Below are 6305 nucleotides of genomic sequence, written 5' to 3'. Positions count from 1 at the left end.
AAAAAAAAAAAAAAAAAAAAAAAAAAAAAAAAAAAAGACTGATAATAATAAACTAATAAAATAATAAAGGTAATAATGGACTGTCTGGGGTAAAGACAGTTAAACCCGTCATAGCCCAGGGAGACAATTACCAGTTCAGTTCCTAGAGAATAGAGGCACTGCAACAGAAAGGGGACAGGTGATGGTACAGCAGGGTGGGTAATTTGTCACTCACAGTTTACTATTGCCAGAACATAGTGACCATAAAAAGCAGAACACATTTGGTTGGTTCTATTGTTGTTTTAAAATACTCTACTCATAATGCCTGGACCTGGAGCAGAACACTGGCTTATACATCAAAGGAGCAATGCGACCTTGCTAATTTGTATTAGAGGGATGCTGAGAAGTATGTATGGAAATGGGTATTTGTTTAAGGAAAAGAAAACATAAAGGAATGGTAAGGGCCAAATTTATTTATATGGTTTCATTCACTCAGAATTTGGGAAGTCAATGTGTTAACTTGACATATTACTCCATTTTCATGCTGCTGATAGACATACCCGAGACTGGGCAATCTGCAAAAGAAAGAGGTTTAATGGACTCACAGTTCCATGTGGCTGGGGAGGCCTCACAATCATTGTGGAAGGTGAAAAGCATGTCTCACATGGTGGTAGACAAGAGAACTTGTGCAGGGAAACTCCCCTTTATAAACCATCCAATCTTATGAAACTCATTCACTATCACGAGAATAGCATAGGAAAGAGCTGCCCCCCCATGATTCAGTTACCTCCCACTGGGTCCCTCGTACAACATATGGGAATTGTGGGAGCTACAATTCAAGATGAGATTTGGGTGGGGAAACAGCCAAACCATATCATCACACCCCGACCCCTCTCAAATCTCCTGTCCTACCATTTCAAAACCAATCATGCCTTCCCAACAGTCCCCCAAAGTCTTAACTCATTTCAGCATTAACCCAAAAGTCCACAGTCCAAAGTCTCATCTGAGACAAGGCAAGTCCCTTCTGCCTATGAGCCTGTAAAATCAAAAGCAAGTTAGTTACTTATTAGATACAATGGGGTTGCAGGCATTTGATAAATACACCCATTCCAAATGGGAGAAATTGGCCAAAACAAAGGTGCTAATGGCTCCATGCAAGTCCAAAATCCAGCGAGGCAGTCAAATCTTAAAGCTCCAAAATGATCTTTGACTCCATGTCTCACATCCAGGTCACGCTGATGCAAGAGGTGGGTTCTCATGGTCTTGGGCAGCCTTGCCCCTGTGGCTTTGCAGGGTACAGCCTCCCCGCTGGCTGCTTTCACGGGCTGGCATTGAGCGTCTGCGACTTTTCCCAGTGCGCAGTGCAAGCTGTCAATGCATCTACCATTCTGGGTTCTGGAAGACAGTGGCCCTCTTCTCAGCTCTACTAGGCAACGCCCCAGTGGGGACTCTATGTGGAGGGCGCCCACCCCACATTTCCCTTCTGCACTGCACTAGCAGAGGGTCTCCATGAGCACGCTACCCCTGCAGCAAACTTCTGCCTGGACATTTAGGCATTTCCATACATCCCCTGAAATCTAAGCAGAGGTTCCCAAACCTCAATTATTGACTTCTGTGCACCCGCAGGGTCAACACCAGATGGAAGCTGCCAAGGCTTGGGGCTTGCACCCTCTGAAGCCATAGCCTGAGCGGCCCCTTGGCCCCTTGGCCCCTTTTAGTCACAGCTGGAGCAGGTGGGACTCAGGGCACCAAGTCCCTAGACTACACACAGCAGAGGGACCCTGGACCCAGCCCAGGAAACCATTTTTTTCTTCCTCGGCTTCCAGGCCTGTGATGGAAGAGGCTGCCGCAAAGGTGGAGACATTTTCCCCATTGACTTGGAGATTAACATTCGGCTCCTCATTACTTATGCAAATTCCTGCAGCCCGCTTGAATTTCTCCTCAGATAATGGGATTTTCTTTTCTATCGCATTGTCAGGCTGCAAATTATCTGAACTTTTATGCTGTATTCCTTTTAAAGCTGAATGTCTTTAACAGCACCCAAGTCACCTCTTGAATGCTTTGCTGTTTAGGAATTTCTTCCACCAGATACCCTCAATCATCTCTCTCAAGTTCAAAGTTTCACATATCTCTAGGGCAGGGGCAAAATGCCACCAGTCTCTTTGCTAAAACATAAAAAGAGTCACCTTTGCTCCAGTTCCCAACAAGTTTCTCGTCTCCATCTAAGACCACCTCAGCCTGAATTTCATTGTCCATGTGATTATCAGCATTTTGGTCAAAGCCATTCAGCAAGTCTCTAGGGAGTTCCAAATTTTCCCACGTTTTCCTTTCTTCTTCTGAGCTCTCACCAAACTGTTTCAGCCTCTGCCTGTTACCCGTTTCCAAAGTCGCTTCCACATTTTTGAGTATCTTTTCAGCAGTACCCTGCTCTGCTGATACCAATTTACTGTATTAGTCTGTTTTCATGTTCTGAGAAAGACATACCTGAGACTGGGCAATTTACAAAAGAAAGAGTTTTAATGGACTCACGGTTCCACATAGCTGAGGAGGCCTCACAGTCATGGTGGAAGGTGAAAGGCGTGTCTCACATGGCAGCAGACAAGAGAACTTGTGCAGGGAAACTCCCCTTTATAAAACCATCAGATGTTGTAAGACTCATCTACTATCATGAGAATAGCATGGGAAAGACCTGCCCCTCATGATTTAATTACCTCCCACTGGGTCCCTCCCACAACATGTGGGAATTGTGGGAGTTACAATTCAAGATGAGATTTGGGTGGGGACACAACCAAATCGTATCAGTTGAGCACTTGAGATTGAATCTGAATATGCTTGTTTGGTTAACTGAAGTCTGGATTCAATGTTGGCCTATAGTCATTCAAGTTGGGATGCCAGAAATTTCCTGGCTGGAGTGCAGTGGCGCAATCATAGCTCACTGCAGCCTTGACCTCCTGGGCTCAAGTGATCTTCCTGCCTCAGCCTCCTGAGTAGCTAGGACTACAGGCATGTGCCACCACCCCTGGCTATTTTTTTGTTTTGTTTTGTTTTGTTTTGTTGGTAGAGACAGGGTTTCACTATGTTGCCCATGCTGGTTTCAAACTCTTGGCCTCAAGTAATCCTTCTGTTTCAACCTCCCAAAGTGCTGGGATTACAGGCATGAGTAAGCATGCTCGGCCCCACCTATTTTGGTAAATAAAATTTTATGGAAGACAGTTATGCTCATTTATGTTCTATATATGACTACAACAGCAGAATTGAATAATTGCTACAGAGTTATGTGTAAAATATTTATTGCCTGTCCCTTTATAGAAAAATTGTGTGGACGCCTGCTATACTTACAAAGGTTTAGGGAGATGGAAATATTGGTGTGGATTTGCTTGACCTGTCAAAATATTCGACAGTCACCTATGAAGTTAACAATTAGTTAAGTAAATGATATTCTATCCTCCTGCCCCAAATATATCTTTGTAGAGCAGGAAAGATTTCTTTTCTTACCCATCACTAGGTTCATGGCTGAGCTCCCTACAACAAAGGACAGGTTACCAAGAAAAAGTGTACAAATTGGCCAGGCATGGTGGCTCACACCTGTAATCCCAGCACTTTGAGAGGCTGAGGCGGGCGGATCATGAGGTCAGGAGATTGAGACCATCCTGGCTAGCACGGTGAAAACCCATCTCTACTAAAAATACAAAAAATTAGCCAGGCGTGGTGGTGGATGCCTGTAGTCCCAGCTACTCGGGAGGCTGAGGCAGGAGAATGGTGTGAACCCGGGAGGTGGAGTTTGCAGTGAGAGCTGAGATTGTGCCACTGCACTCCAGCCTGGGCTACAGAGCCAGAGTCCGTCTCAAAAAAAAAAAAAAAAAAAGAAAAAGTGTGCAAATTGATTTAAGTTTTACGGTCAGGTGTGGTGGCTTTCGCCTATAATCCTAGTACTTTGGGAGGCCGAGGTGGGTGGATCACTTGAGGTCAGGAGTTCAGGACCAGCCTGACCAACATGGCGAAATCTCGTCTCTATTAAAAATACAAAAAAATTAACTGGGCATGGTGGTACATGCCTGTAATTCCAGTTACTCAGGAGACTGAAGCAGGAGAATCACTTGAATCCAGGAGGCAGAGGTTGCAGTGAGCCGAGATTGGGCCATTGCACTCCAGCCTGAGCGACAGAGCGAGACTCTGTCTCAGAAAGAAAAAAAAAAAGGAGACAGTGGTACAATTATAGCTCATTGCAGCCTTAAACTCCTGGGCTCAAGTGATCCTCCTGCCTTGGCCTCCCGAAATGCTGGTATTACAGGTATAAGCCGCCATGTCCAGCCTTAATTTTAAAATGTCAACGTAATTTTAAATTAATTAGGTAAGCTGTATTTGGTTATTGTGTTCAGCCGGGTTCTCCAGACAAACAGAACCAATAGAATTGGCTTATGAGATTAGGAAGGCTGAGAAGTACTATGATATGCCATCTGTAGGCTGGAAAACCAGGAAGGTCGATGGTGTGGTGTAGTTCAATCTGAATCTGAAGGCCCAAGAAACTGAAGCTCTAACATACATCTCGGGGTGGAAGATGGGATGTCCCAGCTCTAGAAGATAGAGGGAATTTGCCCTTCATCGTTTTGTTCTATCCTGGCCATTAACAGATTGGATGATGCCTGCCCACACTGGTAAGGGCACATCTTCTTTACTCAATCTGATTCAGATGCTAATCTCCTCTGGAAATACCCTCACAGACATACCCAGATATGTTTTACCACCTATCTGGGCATCCCTTGGCCCAATCATTTGACACATCACATTAACCATCACAGTAATAATGCATTATCCTTCTTACACATTGCTAGCATTGACCTGCTAATATTCCCTTAGGGATTTTTGTATCTTTGTTCATGAGATAATAGCTTAGTTTTAGTTTTTGTGTGTGTGTGGGGGCGGGGGTGAGGGTGAGGGGTGGGATTATATATCTTCCAATCTTTATCTTTCTTTTTTTTTTTTTGTTGAGATGGAGTCTTGTTCTGTCACCCAGGCTGGAGCGCAGTGGCATATCAGCTCACTGCAAACTCCGCTTCCTAGGTTCAAGTGATTCTTGTGCCTCAGCCTCCTGAGTAGCTGGGATTACAGGTGTGTGCCACCATGCCTGGCTAATTTTCTTATTTTTAGTAGCAATGGGGTTTCGCCATGTTGGCTAAGCTGGTCCTGAACTCTTGACCTCAAGTGATCCACATGCTTCAGCCTCCCAAAGTGCTGGTATCACAGGTGTGAGCCGCCGTGCCCAGCCCCAATTTTTTTTGTGTTTTTATTGTCTGTAGGATCTTAAATCCTAAATACCTCCCACTCTTTTCCCCTTTCACTTCACTATCCAGTCTCCAAAGAGACAATGCCTTTCTGAGACTGCCACATCGAATCCTGCACACTAAATTCATTTTTAATATACGGTACTCTGATCCACTCACATTATTTCACTTTTCATTACTTTTTCACTTAGACTTTCTCTTTCTGGGAGTCTCTTTTTTAAAAAATCTATGTTAGGCCCTCCATTTCCCTACTCTCTGCTTTCTTGCACCCACCTTCCTTTCTGCAGAGGTTTACTGTTGAAACTTGAGATGGCTCTGCTGGAATTTGGCTTTTTTGTATTTTTAATTTGAAGTCTGTACTGTTTGTCTTCTAGATATCTCGAAGGCATAGGGTTGTGAAGCTGTATTTGTTCTTGTTCATCTGTATGGTTTTTTTAGAGGACGTGTGGAAAGATTTGAAGTTAGGTAACTGTCCTTATCTTAGGCTCCCTGTAAGTTCAGATTCATCCATTTGGATCTGTTTTTTTTTTTTTTTCCATTCATCCCTTAATTTTCCAACTCCCAAAATTGTATCATCTTCTCTCCTGTTTTCTTTGTCCTTATAGGTTTATGCCTTTAAAAAATCCCTTCATTGGCCAGGCGTGGTGGCTCATTCCTGTAATCCCAGCATTTTGGGAGGCTGAAGTGGGCGGATCACTTGAGGTCAGGAGTTCAAGACCAGCCTGGCCAACATAGTGAAACCCTGTCTCTGCTAAAACAAACAAACAAACAAACAAACAAAAAACAAAAAGTCTGTCCTGCATACACACGGGTTTCACAACCCATGAATACTGTATTTTCTTTTATACTTTTGGGATAGGGTCTTGCTCTGTCATTTAGGCTGAGTGCAGTGGTGTGATCACACAGCTGGACTTCCCAGGCTTAAGCCTCTCAAGTAGCTGGGACTACAGCTGTGCACCACTGCGCCTGGCTAATTTTTGGCTTTTTTGTAGAGAAAGGGTCTATGTTTCCCAGGCCAAATACTGTATTTTAGATCTGTGTTTG

This window comes from Piliocolobus tephrosceles, chromosome 11 (assembly GCF_002776525.5).
Source record: "Piliocolobus tephrosceles isolate RC106 chromosome 11, ASM277652v3, whole genome shotgun sequence".
Taxonomy (NCBI): domain Eukaryota; kingdom Metazoa; phylum Chordata; class Mammalia; order Primates; family Cercopithecidae; genus Piliocolobus; species Piliocolobus tephrosceles.
This window is presented reverse-complemented; position numbering follows the sequence as displayed.